We start from the raw sequence: 19,479 nt of genomic DNA, 5'->3' as shown, positions 1-19,479 counted from the left end.
AACATCAATTCCTGTCTGTATCTCTTTTTCAGAAATCCATTGGTCTGGCTGGTTTTTTTCAGTTTGTTCATTGTCCTTCTTGGCTGGCATAGCTTAATCTGTTCAGGGTTAGTGCGTGGGGTATTTACACTGAAACTCAGATAACTGCAAACTTTTTTTGAAGACAATGGTTGATATGTACCTTAATGCTCCACACTGATTTCCATTTCAATTGCCTCCAAATAAAAACAAGGCATGACTGACATACTAAGATAATTCACAGTATCTGTTGAGAATTACTAATGGGTGCAGACCATTTACACCACACTGAAAGCTATGACAAAATTCCCATTAGGGAAAACCCATTGGGAAGTTTCCTGTGTGAGCTCTATAGACCTGAGCAACTTATAGACCTGAGCAAAAGAATTCCATTGAACATTGTGTGTTGTTGCACAACTCCCACTCACTCTGATTTTGCATCAATTAGAGTGTGATGAAGGTTGAACCACCTATTAGTTCTCAACAGGTGCTGTGAAGTCACCTGATATATCAGCACACCTTGCTTTCATTTGGAGACAAGTTAAACTGGGTGATCATGGTTTAATTAAAAGATCAGCAGTGCTTCCTTGGGTGTATTACAGATGTAGATCGCTAGCTTACCCACTGTATCCCAGCTGCAAACTGGATCCCAGAACTACTAGTCTTTTGTTTCAATTAAAAAAAGATAAAACAAATTGGCCACGGGGAACAAACCCTTTTGCTGCCGGCTTTCAAAATACCTATACAAATGGATATACTTCAACCATTTCTCCCAGGTGCTATTTCTGCCATAATCTCCTCTGAGTAAGAGAACATTTCGTTTTAACATACAGAAACCAGAGTATGAGTCACTGCCTCTGCACTTCCAAAGCATTTGATATCCTTATGAATGTACCGTGGTTGCAAACACATCCTTATTTCCAGCTCTACCAAGTGCAATTACTCAATACTGCAACATAAACATATCCTCATTTTTGTTTTGTTTTTAATGGGAATGTCTGTTTGTATGTCTGTATTGTCTTAGCCATGAAACAGGATAGGCTAAAAGCCACACAGGGATGGAAAACACGTAGCTCTCAGGTGTTGCTGGATTCTAACAACTCCCATCAGGGGTCCCAACTTGAATAAAATATTGAGGAGACACAGGTAAGCCACACCTCACCACAAGATGTGACACACACACACACACACACACACACACACACACACACACACACACACGCTGTGTGAATGGCAATGCCCATCAGTTTTGGGGGGCCAGCCTCCTCAAATGTTTTATGAGCACAATGACTCCAGCCCCTAGAAGTTGACTCCTATGACTCTCATCATCCTCGGTCAACATGGCCAAGAGTCAGGAGCAATGGGCATTGTAATCCAGCAACATCTAGAGGGCCACAGGTTCCCCTTGCCATACTAGTCAATATATTGCTTTCTTTTCTCCAGTAACTATGCCAGGGCCAACCATTGTTCAGCCCGGACACTGAGATCCAGCACCGAGGGCCTTCTGGTGGTTCCCTCATTGCGAGAAGTGAGGTTACAGGGAACCAGACAGAGGGCCTTCTCGGAAGTGGCACCCACCCTGTGGAACGCCCTCCCTTCAGATGTGAAGGAAATAAGCAGCTATATTCTCTTTAAAAGACATCTGAAGGCAGCCCTGTTTAGGGAAGTTTTTAATATTTAATGCAGTATTGTTTTTAACACTTGATTGGAAGCTGCCCAGAGTAGCTGGGGAAACTCAGCCAGATGGGCGGGGTATAAATAAATTATTATTATTATTATTATTATTATTATTATTATTATTATTATTACCTCTTCTTTTACTCTGTCATGAACTGGCAGGAAAACGGGGAGGAGGAAGAGGATTCTGGTGAGGAGTGTAGCTGCGATTGGGGCCCACCGGGGCTAGCTGGGGGTGGAAAAGGAGAGGTTGGGGTTGCAAAAAGTACACAAGAGGTGATGGAGGACAGCAAGGGGATGGAGGGTCAGTGTGCAGGGACCAGAAGAGCACGACCCATAATCAGAGCCAGGGAGGCCCCTGTCTTCACAAACAATGATGTCTCTGAAGCATAGAAGGAGGTATGCTCTGGGAGGCCGAGTCAGGCAAGGGCCCACAGCCCAGGTGGGTCTTATTAGCTTAGCTCAGAGAGGAGGTATGTGATTCCTCAGCTTGATTAGACTTAGTACAGGTGAGGGTCACATGCCTCATCAAGCCCAGATGCTACAATCAAGACTCAAGAGAGGGAAGGAGAGTAGAGCTGAGATGTTGTGTCTGCTCAGCTGCCCATATTGATGGACCTCAGCTTGGATGCTCCAGAACCTCTACAGGACTGTGCTTCAGGTTTGACTCTGGACTGTGTTTCCTGACTGCTGGACTTGACATACTGTGTACACCAGTGGGACTTTCTTCCAGGTAGGCCAGGGGTTCCGGACATACCCTCTCTATTCATTTATTCACCCAATCTGGTCTCCCTTTTTTTGCTGTTGCCAACATTTACCTTTCACTCAAATCCAGATTCATCTCAATTGTACTGTCTGTCCTCTTGCTACCACTTCCTTCTACCTCGATGCCGGGTTGTTCTTAAGGAGCTGATAAGGCAGTTTCACGCAGGGCTGTACACCTACAGGTGTACAGGCTACCGGAAGCTGATGGCATTGTTTCACCAATGCTGTTGTCCCATTTGTCCTGTAGATGAGCATGTCTCAAGTGTCAATCAACACAACCAGGAAAAATGGGACAACAATGGCAGCCATCATTTGAGACTATCCATTGTGAGTGAGTATCGATTGTGCCTGTTACTTGAGGTAAAAAGGTTCTACCGAGTCAACCTTTCCCTAGAATTAGAGCACTAGGATGGATCTCATTACAATATTCCTCCAAAGGCTTTCAAGAGGCCCACTGCTGTCTTTCTTTAATGTAAAAACATGTTGTTAGTTAGGACAGGAGCATTGTGCATTGTGCTGTTTCCTGACAAAGCCCTTTTAATATCTGAAACTTTATGAGAAAGAACATGTCGGGTGTGCGTGTGGGAGAGAGTTAGTAATTTGGAGCAAGTGTCTCATTAAAGCCTCGATAAACGCCGCGTAAAATGTACACCTTAATGATTCCCCCAGATTCTCTGGTTCCCGTTTGTTTGGTTTCCCACAGGACATACTCAGTTTTTCACAAGCGCATTGTGCTATGGCCTGATTTCTGAGGTAGTTCTGGAACAGCACTCCTTTAAGTCAATCTCTTGATATATTCACAGACTTAAGAGTTCGAGGGCCTGACCACACTTTACATTAAATGCACAGGCATAAAACTCTGTGGGCCTTTTTACAAAATGTAATGATACTAAGAGAGAAAGTGTGCTTTTCATCAGGACTGCAGCACAAGGGGTGGCTTAACTCTTCTCTCCTCAGCTGTAATCCTACAAAAAAAACTCTGCTCCACCTTTTATCAGTCAGACTTTGGTGGTAAACTTCCCATTGGTGCCAGTGGCATTTTTAGTTTCTGAAGACTTATGGGGGGAGGGGGACAGTGATGTGGGTCAGAAACTTTTCTGGAATTTCTTTTTTCATTACTTCATTTTCAATTGATCCCACCTGCTTCATATTGTAATTGGATGTCAACTGCAGATACCATATTAGACCGTCTGATTTTCCATTGTTGTTTTGCTTGAATTTAGGAAATCACTTTAAAAGCTTCTAGCTTTCCTAAATTCAAGCAAAATAACAATGCAAAATTAGATTATTATCTAGGACTAGGGCACCAGAAAATGTTCTGAGGAAACCTACCTACACCAGAGGTATGCCTAAGACAGGTCTTTGGCCCCCTCTATTTGGATTTTGGAGCTTTTCTCAGCCCACATCCTAATTTCAAGTTTACATCTTGTATCCCCAGCCTATACATCCCGTAGGTGATAGAGAAAAGTGCCCAATTCAAGAAGCACTGAAAGAAACCAATGGCATGCATCAGTTGACTGGGAATTAGAAGATGGTCATTTCTTCCCTAGAATGCACAGACCTTTCTGTTGTCTTCTTCACCCACTCACAAAAAAGCACTCAAAACAATATGATTGCAATTACATAAAAGACTGCAGTGGAAAGGAATTTTAGATTGCACAGATGAGCCTGGGGGAAAATAAACCAAGACCCTGCCAATCTAACATTGCAAAACAGCAGAATTCCGAGCGTTCCTAAGGGGATAATCTCACAGATCTGCCAGAGCTGGCTTTGGAATACTTGCTGTCATTGCCCTCAAGAACCAGAGATCATGACACCCCCCATTCCCCAAAGGAACAGGAATCCATATACTCTGCATGCAGAGGGCTAGAGCAAGAGAGGGAGAGTGACTTCGCCCTTGTTAAGTCGGAGTTTACAGCTCCAGTGGTGGATTTTGGGCTTTCACATTTCAGCAGTGCCCTGTGCAACATTAAAATTCACACCCCCTGCTTCTCGCGCTCCATTCTACAGCATTGTTGTGGCGCCCCCTACAGCGCTGCACCCGTGCCGGTGTGCCACCCTAAAACCACCTCTGACCACACAGTGGTAGCTCGGCCATGTTGTGTGTTTGGTGGCAGAGCAAAAGTTCCCAGGTTCAGTTCCTGGCAACTTCAGGTAATAATGGGAAAGCTACCCCCCCCCCTGAAACTTTGGAGAGCAGCCACATGTCAACACAGAGATAGATCAATGGCTTGGCTTAATATGAGGCAGCGATCTGTGTTTTGCTCCTGATATAACAACTTTTGCCAACCTCAGCCTCTCTACTGCCACTTAAATGTTTTGATTTCTCTACCTGTTGCTTGAAGCCTGAAGCCTTTTTGGGCTTCAGGTGAGAGAGCAGTGAGTTAGGTATTCATATGTTTCTCCCCTCCCTTCCCCAATAGGGTTATTGTAGACCTTTGGGGCTGTATTCAAAGCCAGTCCAAGTCAGCCTAGACCTCTTGAAATGAGTGGACACAACAAAGGGCCCATCCATACTCTTGCTTGACCCATATTTAATTGGCTTCTGCACCGATTAATTCCCTGCGTTCAAGAGCTTTTCATGATGTTCTGTGGCTGTGCCAGAGGTTTCCGGTGAAAATCTGATCGTGCCAAGTGTGTGGAAAAGCTGAAGAGAGATTTGACCCACTTGATACGCTGATTTTAGAAGGGCTTGAGAACAGCTTTCTTTGAAGTTTCCATGTATCTGCAGGCATGGGCAATTTCCTCCCACCCCCCTTCCTTCCTTTCTATACAGCCCTCCCTCACCAGTTTTTAAGTAGTTTGCAACTGTTGAACAGCTTACTTCCAGTTATTGCCTGGTTTGGAGCCGGGATTTCCCCCTCTTTTTCCAAATGATCTCTACATAATCATAAAGCCTGCGCTCTGAAAAAATTAAAGGGTCCAGTGTCTCCAGAGAATGGAAAGGGAAAAGAGAAGGAGAAGGAAGGAGCAATGAGTCAAAAATCCCAGAGCACCCTTGGCAAACGCCTCTTAATGACAGAGAGGGAATGAGTCCTGGAAACCAGGAACATCCTTGGCAACCTCTTTTAGGAAGAGCTTCTCTGAACAATGAAAGACATACCAGATGTATGTAAAATCTGAAGAGATTTAAACTTTGAGACAGCCCTTTCTGTGTTTTATGAGTTTTTGTGTTTTGTCTCTTTTGTATGGAATGCTTTTATCTTGTAAGCTGCCCTGGGTTGTTTATTTTACACTAGAAGGGTAGCATATAAATATGCGAATAAACATAATTTTAACCTTTCCTTGTATCCCACTAAAATACAGACTCCTTAAGGGAAAAACAAGAGCTTAGTGTAAAACAAAAAAGTAAAAAAAAGAAAAAGGAACCCCGCTGCCAACTCTCAGGAATTAGGTTTCATAACAGCAGCAAGGCATCACAAGAGAGAGATTAGATTTGGTTTTAAGGCCATGACTGACTTTTAATATTAGAAGCATTTATTACCGAGCATAATACTTATGGTTGACAGGCATCCAATCTCCTTGTAACCCAACAATGAGGCTTTCACATTCTGAGAGTTAAAAAGTGGTCATTGAAAAGTAGGGCTTGGAATTTACAGTAAAGAGGAGGGGTGGGAAAATGCTAGTTATATCAGCCATCATTTCCCAGAGCCATTTTCTTCAGGGCCCCTGGAGTTATTAGGACAGTTCTTATGGCTGCTTCCTATATTAAAACTAAAGTTCATATAAAAGCACATGAGTGACTCTTTTGTTAGGTCAACAGCAGGGATGGAAGAGAAATCGGCTGCAGGCAGACTGAGCACAGAACTAGCCTGTAGTTAACTTGTTTGCTGTCGTTGCGAAGTAGTAGTCTTTGCAGCAACTTTCTCAATACGGGATTCCACCCTCCCAATAATTTTGTGAACATCGTGACATCTGACACAATTTGGTCAGCTACCATAATCATCAGCGTTTGATCTTGGGAAATGGTTTTCAGAACAATGAAACATAATAAAAGTGATTAGATGTATGCACAAGTCTTCACATTTGAATACCTTTTCCAGGATTATTCCGGTAGGCTTTTCCCGTGTCATTTTAGGAAAAAGCATGCAAGGTTAGCCCAGGATGTTTTGCCGCTTGAGGCAAAACAGGAAATGCCCCCTTGGCTACCTCCTCCTATTCTGGGAACCCTGTTTAAGTAACAGAGGAGTGTTAAACAAACCTCAAGATCTGTATTTTTACAGGTGATATGGGGTTGGGTGGAGCTGTTAATAAACATACCTAGAACTAGATGAAGGATGAAATAGAAATTAAAAGTCAGTTACATTTTTCTGTTGGTCCAGTGTGCAGGATCAGCAGGAACTTGTGTTCAATAGGGTTTAGGTAAGGTAAAGGGACCCCTGACCATTAGGTCCAGTCATGGCCGACTCTGGGGTTGCAGCGCTCATCTTGCTTTATTGGCTGAGGGAGCCGGCATACAGCTTCCGGGTCATTTGGCCAGCATGACTAAGCCGCTTCTGGTGAACCAGAGCAGTGCACGGAAACGCCGTTTACCTTCCCGCCTGAGCGATACCTATTTATCTACTTGCACTTTGATGTGCTTTCAGACTGCTAGGTGGGCAGGAGCAGGGACTGAGCAATGGGAGCTCACCCCGTCGCGGGGATTTGAACCGCCGACCTTCTGATCTGCAAGTCCTAGGCTCTGTGGTTTAACCCACAGCGCCACCCGCGTCCCTTTCAATAGGGTTTACTTACAGGTTAATATATATATATATATATCTGATTGCTTGTATATTTACTAGGAAGCCAATCTCATTGCAATCTATGGGCCTCAGCTCCAAATGAACATGGCCTAGGCTAAGGCTACAAGCTGCTGAAACTTTCTTACAAATATCTGAGAACAACTAGCACAACTAGGAAGTCTCTCCTGCACTTTGAAACAAAATCAATGCATGGCCACTGAACCTTTGCTAAGAGGACAGATGCCGTTAGCACGGCGTGTTCCCTTTTGCATGTGACATCTGGAAAGCAAGCTGTTTGCTAAACATAGGAATAGTGGCTTCTATAACTGGGGACACTTGGTTCTAAAACAAAACCCATTTATAGAGCTTTCCTTAGTCTTTGCTTTGTGAGATGTGCGGTTAACAGCTGGAGAGAGTCATATGCTCTATAGCCAAAAAGGACTATTCCAAAGATCAAGTCTGACACCTTATTACTGATACGTGTGTGCGTATTAAACTACATAAGAGGGGTTACACAAGAGCTAGGGCGAAGAACAGTATCCTAAAAAGTAGGGGCAGTTCCTACAGAAACTCTCATTAACACACTCTCTCTCTCTCTCTCTCTCTCTCTCTCTCTCTCTCTCTCTCTCTCACACACACACACACACACACACACACACACTGCACAAATTATATAGTTAAGGGGAAAATGTACAATATATTTTGCTAAATAATTAGCGAATTATTAGCATAAGTAAGAGATTATCCCTGAAATGGGGAAGTGGATAGCTTTCTATTCCAGGGCTACATCTGTATACAGCATGACTCTGCATGTCATTCTAGATGTCTTCTAGTTCTTTCCCCTTTGCCAGCAATGCCTTAAGTTGCAAAGTTGATGACAAATACAGCTTTAGCCTAGTTCAGTAAAAGAACGTGGTTTTCAAAGCCCACACAACTAGAGAGGTTATACTCAAATGTGGCTCCCTGCCATTTATAGGAAGACGATGCATTGGCACTAACAGAGCTCAGAAAGACATCTTTAAAAGGAACTAGGGGTAGTCCGAGTTCAAGCATGTTGAAAAAGGAACTAATTCCTGTTCCTACTCATCCCTTTACAAAACAAACTAGTTAAGTTCTGTCAGTTCAGTTCAAGTCAATCGAAATGATCATCTGCATCCCCACTCTAGCATCCAGAATGGAAGAAGCTATGGTGCTGAAGTAGGTCAGCTAATATATGAAGGTCAGCTAATATATGAAGCGTGGGGGAGGAATGGTAGGCAAAAAGAAGATTCTGAGAGGAAGGCAAATTTTACCTTGCATATTAGAATTCTCTCTCTCTGCTTCTCTTGGCATATTGCACTAATGCCCCAACCCAGTGGCCATATTTTGCATGTGAGAATGCTTGTTCAAGTGCATTCTCTGAGGCCAAATAATAAGTTCATTTCTAGAAGTCAAAGTAGAACTCTAACTACTAGATCAAATATTCAGCATTCAGATGTGCCTACCAGGCTGAATGGGACCACTGCCTCAGATTTTCCCAAAACACAAAACAATTTTTCCTCTCACAACTAGCTGCCCCTGACATGGGCCCACATTTTAGGCTAAAGCAGAGAAAGTCTGAGCGAGTCATAAATCCATTATTCATCTTTCTAGTGAAATATCTCTGCACGATGCCCTCCAGGAATTGGCAGAAGATGCAGAAATTAACCAAAAAAACATGGGAAGCAATTGCATGAATCATTCACAAACCCCTTTGCACTCTATTCAAGAAGGATATAAGAAACTTGCTAAGGAAGACCACTGGTCCATCTAGCTCTGTATTGTCCACCATTTTGGACAGCAGCTCTCCAGGGTTTCAGAGAAGGGTGACCTCGGTCCTGCCCAGAAATGCCAGGGAGTGGGCCAGGAACCTTCTGCATGCAAAGCAGATGCGCTACCTCAAAGCCACAGCCCCTTCCTGTAATGGTGCAACTCCTCAGAAGTTCGATATACATCTAGGCTGAAGGATAACAATGATTTATCTGCCATTAGAAAGGAAGGAAATATATTAAGGTAACTGATTTGGAACTTGTCCACTGATATTTAGTTCAACATATGCAATATGCCACTAAGAAACTGTTGGGATAATGCCAGGGAGACAAAGTCCATCATGGCCCCACGTCGCCTCCGGACGTCCATCGATCTCCTGTAGACACGCAGTATCAGAAATTAGCGACACGACCTCCAGAAATAGCTTGCCACATTCCAGAGCTGATGCACGCTCTTATCAGCAGATAATGCACAGCGAAAGATGCACGCAGGAGAGCATTATTTATAAGTTTATTCTGAGTTAGTCAGAACAGAGAAAAAACATGACCGCCTGCTTCAGCGTTCAGGCACCGAGAGAGAGAAACGAAAGCAACAGAAAACATAAACTTCCTGTCAACAGGAAATACGCAGACTCTGTGACTCACAAAGCCTGCTCCCTTTTAAGGTGGAACGGAAATATCCTAACATCAACATCCCTATTTCCTAGTGCAATAAACAAAGCTGGTATTATGAAGTTTTGTTGCATAACTCGGGTTACCTTTCCCTGCTTTCCCCCAGGCACACATATTTTGCACACATATTTTGGACAGTTGTGTCATTTCTGCTTCAAGAGTCTTTCAGCTGGAGGTGAATGTTGCTTTGTCTCATGCGCCCACGCTGCATTCAGCTGGCAAACTGACTTCATCCTGAATGGCTTTAACTGCCAAATTAGATATCAATTGTTACCAAGCCTCGGAATCGGCTTGATTTATCATATTCCTGAACAGACTTGATCTTGCAGCCTTGTGACTTGTGATTCGGACCCCTCAAATCACATTGCCGCTTCGCATCACACATAGGACTGTCTAGATCACATCTGAACAAGAACTGAGGAGGCAAGATAGGGACAAAAGGGCAAAATTAAAGGATAAGAGAATATATGGAGCAATATATTAGAGGACCAGATAATTGCAAGGTGGGAATCTGTCTCAATCAATGTCATGTCTGAGCCTGTGGAAAAAATCCTGTGCTTAAAAATGCCCCCACAGACAGAGCTTTTACCCTAAAGCCCAGTGTTGGAGGAAATAATATTTTATTTATTTTATTTTATTTTATTTCACAAAATTTATACAGCACACTGCTTGATTGTAAGAGACCTCAAAACAGCTTACAGAAAGATACAACAAGAAAAATGGGGGGGGGGGGGAAGTATAAGACATACAAAAAAGTTTTTTCCTGCTCCACAGTCTAGGACCCAAACCAATGGATTTGAGTTAAAAGAAAGGAGATTCCATGGACTCTCCTTCCCTGGAAGTTTTTAAGCAGAGGTTGGGTGGCCATCTGTCATGGATGATTTAGCCGATATTCCTGCATTGCAGGGGGTCAGACTAGATGACACCTGAGGTCCCTTCCAACTCTATCATTCTATGATCCCTGCAACATTGCACCAATAGATCTACTGCTCATTCCTAGAAAAACACAGCAATGATAAGGTTTGGTCGACCTTATCGGAAAGCAGAGACACCATTTTTAATTCTTCCTATGACCTCAGGGACCGATATAAGAATTATCTTTGCTGGGAAATTGCTTAAAGTCACATCATAAATCATTCGGGGTTACGTTCAGCAAGAGAGCTGGCTTTAGTTGTTATCATTTTAACTGTAAAATGTGACAAAACTGAACACTGTATGGTCAAAGGCTCTGCTTTGCATAAATGTCAAGCTTTCGTAAAACAAAAAAAATGTATGATGTGACGCTTCGATACTGCTATAAACAGGGGTGAAACAATCAGTTACATATGGTGTTTGAGTTTTAAGTAGCAGCAATTCACACTTGCGCCAGAGTTTACCATTTACAATTGACGTAATGTTAGCCATGTCTTGAGTCAAGAAAATGCGATTCAGTTTTTCAGCTTAGTCCTTCAAATGTATCTTGGGTAGGGATGGAGAAATTCAGGCCCGGCCACTGTTCAGAGTTGCTTCCAGTCAATGCATAGCAGTTGGGGGGTTGTTTTTATTGTGTTATCTTTTGCTAAACTTCAACAGAAAGTTTTGAGCATTTAGTTTATTTTTGTGTCCTGTTGCAAAGAGCTGTGCTGATGTCTGAGTTGGTTTCCCCCCACCCCCACGCCCTGTATAGCACTGGCATTTAAATCTGCCAGCATATCCCTATTAAATGCCTGCTTTCTTTCAGAATTTAACATGGGGGGGGAGTGTTGTAAAGTGGGCCTGATCGCTCCTGGTGAGCTTGTGCCAAATACTTTCAGACTGTCACAGACAGCTGGTGTTTTTTCCTTCCATATGGAAAGGTCAGATATTTATACGGTGACAAACGTGACAGCACATTTTCACTTTAGCTCAGTGCAAATTTTGTGGAAGTTGCTGTGATGTGAATAATGAACTACTAGGCTGCAAGTAATCCAGTCTGCCGAACGCTGTCGGTGACGGGTGAACTGCCAAAGGTTGAAAGGTTTTTCCTCTGGAAATGAAGATGAGCTGTTTCCATCACAGTTTAGCCCAGTTTCTCTGAAAGGATACAAGATGGATAGCTTAATTGCTTCTTGATTCCAAAAAACGGTTAGGCAAAAACAAATAGAAAACGGCAGGGACTTTTATGCAAGTTTATGATGGTCCAGTCCAGAAATAATTTTGTCTCAACTCTCATGTGCATTTGGCCTCGATATAAAACAACAACAGCAACTGCTAGGGCTGATAAACATGTCCTAGCTAGACTATTTTAATATGTGCAGTCTTTAGCTATCCTTTCTTCAAAACTTCTATTGGAGGTTAATTATTGTGGATGGGAGTTGTGAAAGAGAGACTGTAGACTAATTCCTACAAACCATAGACTACTTGTTCCTTTCCAGTGCTAGAACAGTTGGTGTCCTTTTCCACCTACCCACACCTCAAGTACTATATGGTGTGAGAATTTAGCAAAGTGGAGAAACTGGACTCCAGATTTTGTTGGGGGAAAGCTCCCATGATCCCTGGCCCATACTAACTGGGGAGCCAGAGTTCAACAACACCTGAAGGACCACCAGTTCTGCAGCATTGATTTAACACATAACAGCCATATGTCTTGTAGCTCCATTTACTTCATGAGAGATTGCACAGACAGGGCCATCCCATGTATGGTCATGTCTTTACCTGAGATGTTGGGGGGACTGACAGATTACCACTCCCCCTGCAACACGGTCCACCATCCAGTTTGAAACCATACTGGACCTGTTAGCTTTGCAAATGTGCTAGCAGATTTTTTGAAATTGCTGCCCCACTTCTGAGTAAGCATGCCTAGGAATGCAGCGTTCATTAACCTTTTAAAAATGGATGTCAAATGTACAATTCATTTTACTTGGGATGATGCATATTACTGACAAGACAAAACTTAAATCATTTATTATTTTTTATTTTGCACACAGTGGATAACCAGCGGGCATTGCCATGGAAACATAGTCACTCTGTTTGAGTTTCATCGCTCTCTGTCCTTCTAGAAGGCATCCTGTTTTCTTCACACTTGACAGTTTCCTTTTGGCAAGTGGCCGTCCTGAATAACAGGACAACTTGTGTTAAGTTGCATTAATCCATATCTGGGAAAGCCAGTTCTTTCCTGGCAGTTCTTAGGCCTCCGGCAGCAATGATACTGCAGTATTACCAGCTGGAATGAGGGGGGATGTCAACAAAACTGACACTGCAGAGAGGTTTTAGTAGAGTCTCTTGGAAATAATGACCTTTCTTTTGTTCACTCCAAGCCTTTGGGACAGGTCAGAAAACACATTAGTTTCCTTTACTAGCACAGAGTTGATCTGTGTTTAATATTGGCAGAAAGGCTTCATGAATCCTCTACAGGCACTTTAGGCCCCAGGAATGTGCAGTTAATTAAAGCAACTCAACTCCATTATGTTGCAGTGTCTCGAAGAGAAGTTGGCTATGAAGAGAGCTTCAGAAAACAGCACGAGCTTTTAGGCATCCTTCACTCCATTCTGGGGAAGCTTTGAGTTTCTCTCCCACAGTGAGAGAGAGGTAAGAAGGCACACTTTAATTGCTATTGAACACTGGGGCCAACTATATACTGATACATTGCCCAGGCATAATTTATTTGATCTGATATTATTTTAAAATCTTTTTACTGAGCAGTGTACCAATAAAACCTCTGGGGGTGCCTAGACACCCCAACTCTTACACGGGAAGACACCCGAAGACACCAAAACCTGCATTCCTGTACCCGTGAAAATCTACGAAAGCAAATATCTCACCTCTACGGGGAGGAAACCTTCCAGCTTGAAGATGACGAGTGAGACCTCGTCGAAACGTCGCCTAGACACCCCAACTCTTACACGGGAAGACACCCGAAGACACCAAAACCTGCATATATATATATATATATATATGTTTTTGGTGTCTTCGGGTGTCTTCCCGTGTAAGAGTTGGGGTGTCTAGGCGACGTTTCGACGAGGTCTCACTCGTCATCTTCAGGCTGGTGCTTTCGGCTTCTTGTTACTGGAACAGAGCAGGATCTCAGTGTTTTAGTTCCTATAAATACTGTTGAGGGGGTGTGGTGTATAGCCTCCAACGTTCTGGGCAGAGAGGAAGTTTCCAGGTTAGTGTGCCTTTTCTTCTTTTGTTCATTAATTACTTGAGGGATATCTTGAGTGATTTCTTGAGTGATATTCTGAGTACCACTTAGGAGGGTCGTTAGGTGTGGATTAGTTGCTAAAGCTTTCGTGTCTTGACCTCTTGAGCTTGTGAAAAGTTTTTTCTGAGAAGATGGCTGTACTGCACTTAGTTGTGCTCTGGCTTGGCTTCGTGTATAGGGGCGAGCTGTGGTTTTGTGCCCTGTGCCAGCCAGATCTGTGTAGGGATTGCAGGGGGGTGCAGCATCCGGAGGTGCCACTATGGTTTGGCTACTGGATGGTGTCTGTAATTTATCTGTGGAGAGGGTCTGGGTTTGGGTCTGGTGTGGTTGATTGGAGATGGCGTTCTGTGTGTCTCTGGTTCTGGTGTCGGTTTTTGTGGGGAGGGCTAATTTCCAGATGTCTGGCAGGCGGGACGTGTCGTCACGCTTGTTCATGTTGTGAGGGTGTTTCTCTATCTCGATGGCTTCCATGATTATTCTCTTGTGGTGATGTTCCATGTTAAAGAGCAATTTGGAATCTGCAAAATTAATTTCGTGTCCTGTTTCTTTCATGTGTTGGTAAAGAGAGGAAGTTTTTTCTTCTTTTTTGACGGCATTCTTGTGTTCTGCGATATCACTCAAGAAATCACTCAAGATATCCCTCAAGTAATTAATGAACAAAAGAAGAAAAGGCACACTAACCTGGAAACTTCCTCTCTGCCCAGAACGTTGGAGGCTATACACCACACCCCCTCAACAGTATTTATAGGAACTAAAACACTGAGATCCTGCTCTGTTCCAGTAACAAGAAGCCGAAAGCACCAGCCTGAAGATGACGAGTGAGACCTCGTCGAAACGTCGCCTAGACACCCCAACTCTTACACGGGAAGACACCCGAAGACACCAAAACCTGCATTCCTGTACCCGTGAAAATCTACGAAAGCAAATATATATATATATATATATATATATATATATATATATATATATATAGTCCAAATTGCGGGAGGCAGTGGAAGACAGGAGTGCCTGGCATGCTCTGGTCCATGGGGTCATGAAGAGTCGGACATGACTAAACGACTAAACAACAACAACAACAAACTATATATATATATATATATATATATATATATATATATATATATATATATCAAAACAAAATAAAAAGTTCCTTTCAGTAGCACCTTAGAGACCAACTAAGTTTGTTATTGGTATGAGCTTTCGTGTGCATGCACACTTCTTCAGATACCACATGAAAGCTCATACCAATAACAAACTTAGTTGGTCTCTAAGGTGCTACTGGAAGGAACTTTTTTATTTTGTTTCGACTACGGCAGACCAATACGGCTACCTGCCTGTAACTGTATATATATATATATGTGTGTGTGTGTGTGTGTGTATAACTCAACCTTATATCACAGAAATGGCGTAGTCTTCAGTGACCAGCAGTGGTGTAGCGTGGGGGGTGCAGGGGGGGCCGGCCGCACCGGGCGCAACATCTGGGGGTTAGGGTTAGGGGGCGCAAATCCACGGGTTAGGGGGCGCAAATTACTTGCCTTGCCCCGGGTGCTGACAACCCACGCTACGCCACTGGTGACCAGCATTTCAAGGAAGTTAAACTCAAGTTTTGCAGTGGGACCCCTGAGATCCCTTGCCATTCTGGTACCAGCAAATACATAACAATACACTTTTCTCAATTTCTCTGCAGTGTGAGAAACTCAAGCAAAACATGTTACCATAGTGATCCACTGTCTCTGGGAGAATCAAGTGGCCTCATACCATTCTTACATTATTTTTCTAACAACTGCTAACAACTCAAGGGCTGGTACATCTTTATAACTGTGTACTTTCTAAAGCTAAGCTAACAGAAACGAGACACGCTCCTATAACGTCATGATAAGGCATTTAACGGCAAAAGGTAAATGTGCTTTGCTGTGGCTATAAATGAAGTTTGGTGTGCATGTATTTATCTGTAGTGTTTATAGGCTGTCCTATAAGAAGAAATCTCCAGTGTGGCTTCATACATTCATACATGTCTATATTATCTTTCTTGTGTGTTTAAATACATAGCTCTACCCTCTACCTGGAACAATGATGCACAAGGAGAGGATTTCCTGTAGAGAATTGCATTGCAGGGCTTTGCTCCTGCGAATTAATTGGGACAGTGCTGCTGATGCCAGTCTTGCTTTCTGCCTGTCCTATGGGTGTTCCTGTTCCACATGGGATGGACATTTGGAATTTGTTTCTGTGCTCCTTTGAGAAATTCTAAAAATGCACACATCCTGTCATGATAAATTTCCACATTTCTCCTGACAGTTTTTATCAGATTGCTGCATCGACTCGTTTGACACGTGAAGACTGAAAAGTTCTCTGGCATTTCTTTTCTACATACTGATCCCCCCCCCCATGAACATGGAGCCGGTATTTGTTGGAGGTCATTAAAACACTGCCTGCAGAGTCAGAGTTTTAAATCAGGCCAGAGCTCACATGCCAATCTGACCCGTTCCTGGTGATGGCTGATGCTGGCATAAAAAGATTCACACAGAATCAAGTGACCCAAGTAAAAGTACCAGGCAGAGAGTGGAGCTATGCTACATACTGTAGTAGTAGAATTGGTTACTCGTCACGTAGTGGTAAGTCACTCACATGTTACAGAATGTTGCCCTCAGTCTGGGGATGAGGCTGCCTCAAATTCAACCGCATGGTTCTAGGAGTTGTAGATATGTATGCATCTTAATCTAGCAAAACATCACCACCCAGTATTATTACTACCAGTATTAATACTGGTAGTAATAGTATTATTACTACTACCAACAGACTTATTACTACCAACAGCCATAATTAATCCCACTTCTCATCCAGTGGGGCTGTTCCTCACTTTAATTAAAACTGCCTCTGATTCCTGAATGCCGTGTTTTTCATTGTACAAATTATGGTTCACTGTGTGCTCTAGATAGACTTTTGCTCAGGGCTTTTCCCCCCAGCCAGAATTTACCAGAAATCAGTTCTGGCACTTCTTGAGTGGGTGCCATTGCCATTATCAGAGAACGAAGGAGGCATCCATGATGCGTTCCAGCACCTCTTTTTCTAGAAAAATAGCACTGCTTCTGCTACAGGGACAATCAGATGCCACAAAACATTAATGGTTCGTTTGAATATAGGGAAATAATATGCCCTCTCCACAGAAATGATTTTGTAACACTATTTTGTATTGCTATGAGTGAGTGAACCCCACAACTTCATGAGTGTCAATTATAGAGTTATAAAGAGTGATCTGTCCTAACCTGGCATCCTCCAGTTGTTTAGGAGTGCAACTTGCAGCAGCACCAGCCTGCAGGCCCAGTGGCTATTGATGATGGGAGCTGAGGTCCAAAACATCTGGAAGGCACAAGGTTGAGCAAGGATGAGCAAGGGTATGGGAACTGGAATGGCAATATATTTGCCCAGGCATGCCTCCCTGTGTGATCTGTAGCTGCTACCTTTGTGAAAGGCAATATTTCATCCTATTGTATTCTGTCTGGTCTGGAGGAGTAGAAAGGTTTGGCCTGGCAGACTCCCTTTTGTTGGCAGAATGAGCCTTTGTATAACTAAAGAAATGTCCTAATACAGGTGATACGCTCCCAATAGAAGTTAAACAGCTGCAGGTCCTTATGGAACGATATGTGCCTTCCTTACTCACAGGCTGGAGGTGATGCCATCAAAGTGTCTGAGTGAGAAAGAGAACAAAACAACCCTGTCTTGGAACTGGCGCTGAAAGAGACTTGCTCTCTGTAAGAACCCAGTGTTTTGGCCAGAGCCGGCCTGTTCATAAAGCGGGGTGTAGCACTCACCTCAGGCGGTGGAAGTGCAAAAGGCCCAGCAACAAAAGTTTGAGGGTCGCCTAGGCTCTCACTGAGTTTAGCGAGAGCCGAGGCACAGCAGCAGCATAGTTGGTGGTGGGCATTGGCATGGCAGAAGTGTGGCAATAAAAGTAAATGTATAACAAATCCCTTTAGGTTTTGCCCGCACGTTTGCCTTGTTTTGCTTTAAAGTCCTCCAAGAGATCAAACTTGCCAAAATATTGAATTGCTTTATGATCTACTCCGGGAACATAAAATGACACAATGTACATTCTGGGATATGATCCAGAAATTCTTGGCTACTGTCCTCCATAATTAATATACATTTAAGCTCCATAAACTTCAGGGGGACTTACGGAAGATGCAGTTGTGCACTATCCGATTAAGATAATTTTGTCATGGCTATCTTCAGTCATCCCAGCACAGGGCTCACACTCTGGGCCTTGTTTTCTTGACTGGGCAGGAAGAAGATGATCTGAAAGTGGGGGATATTGACATCAGGCCCTTGTCATGGTCAGATCCTGCTGAGATTTAGGCTCTCAGAATCTTTCCCCCTCTGCAGAGGGGGGGAGCCTATGAAGATGGTTTGCTCTCAGATGTTGATAGATGGCTCTACAAGAGTTCATTGCTGAGATGACTGGCACGCCTGTCAAAGCCCTGGATGACATATGGAACATCTGGCTGGCTCAGGCCATTGACACGATCACCCCTGAGCACCCTCTCCTAATTCTTGTAGCCCAAAAAATCTGGAGGGCACCAGGTTGGCAAAGGCTGATGTAGCTAAATCCCATTGCACTTGAATCGCAAATCTATGCATGTAGGAGAAGTTTCCATAACTCAGAGTTCAGCATTGTGAATTCTTTAAGAGGATGAGTGTATCAAAAGGAAAGGTTAGGAAGGCCACCGTGCTTTCTGGAAATGTAAATTTCCTTGAAATTGTCAAGGCAGAAAATTGCTTCGTAGAAAAACAGAAGGGGCTGGATGTTGTACATGGAAATCAATCTGTTCCAAAGCACATAAAACATTTTTATTTAATGTTGCTGTTGGTTTTCTGTTTTCTTTTTTTAAATGTATCAATAGCATCATTATTCTTTTTGAAGTGTCCATTCTGCATTTGTCACTATTGCAACAAATAGCCTCAGTCTTAAGGTGCTTTACTGAAAGAACAGACAGCAATTAGGTCTAGACACTCTTCCCCCACCCCACTCATTTTCCAGCCCAGATAATGTACACTATAATGCCATCCAATCATGCATAAACTCAACCATCATGCAAGCATAAAGATATTGTTATGAAGCTGCAAAAAAAATACATTCGAAAGTTGTTTTGCCTCTGAGAACAGGCATAAACAATAACTATTAAGACAGAAAGGAAGAGTAACCCAAAAGATACACTGCAAAAGGTTCGTGATGTGCTCTGAAATTGGGGATGAGATGGGGACAGTCTATCATAAACTGAATGCCTCTTGTAGTACAGATCTTATTGGGCCAGGACACGGGGTTTGGAAACTATATGTCAGTTGGCCTGTGATCTGTGTAAGCTGCAGAGATGTATCTTAGAAAAGTAATAAAAAATGAACACATCTGTGTCTTCTGGTATGGGCACCTCTTGTCTTGAGGCAACATCAGAAATGGTCTTTGGGACACTGTGTAAAGCAGCTGGATAGCCAGGGTAGTCCAGGAGATAGAAGTCCTGGAAAACTGGTGTTCGGAGTCTATTTCAAACATGGAGTCATTACTGCGGGTTTCGTCAAGCCACCCATGCCAATCAGTATTAATGATTACAAGTGCAAGGAGACGCTGTGGGGAAGGTGGGTCTGTCCAACTCTGGCACAGTTGCTGTTCTGATCGCCCTCTACCCAT

At 43.2% G+C, this 19,479-nt stretch overlaps 1 long non-coding RNA gene across 1 annotated transcript in view; it reads left to right on the top strand.

The window, feature by feature from the left end:
• LOC308589256 overlaps positions 1-19,479 on the top strand; it is a 62,677-nt gene that overhangs the window by 3,121 nt on the left and 40,077 nt on the right. The window contains exons 2-6 of the long non-coding RNA XR_014009180.1: positions 33-115; positions 1,059-1,164; positions 2,296-2,428; positions 13,073-13,186; positions 15,487-15,696. This is a non-coding gene — a long non-coding RNA (uncharacterized lncRNA). The remainder of the gene's footprint in view (positions 1-32; positions 116-1,058; positions 1,165-2,295; positions 2,429-13,072; positions 13,187-15,486; positions 15,697-19,479) is intronic.

The sequence above is a fragment of the Podarcis bocagei genome (assembly GCF_964188305.1).
Source record: "Podarcis bocagei genome assembly, chromosome: 6".
NCBI lineage: Eukaryota > Metazoa > Chordata > Lepidosauria > Squamata > Lacertidae > Podarcis > Podarcis bocagei.
Note: the sequence above shows the minus strand (reverse complement) of the source record. Positions and strands in the feature narration are given on the sequence as shown.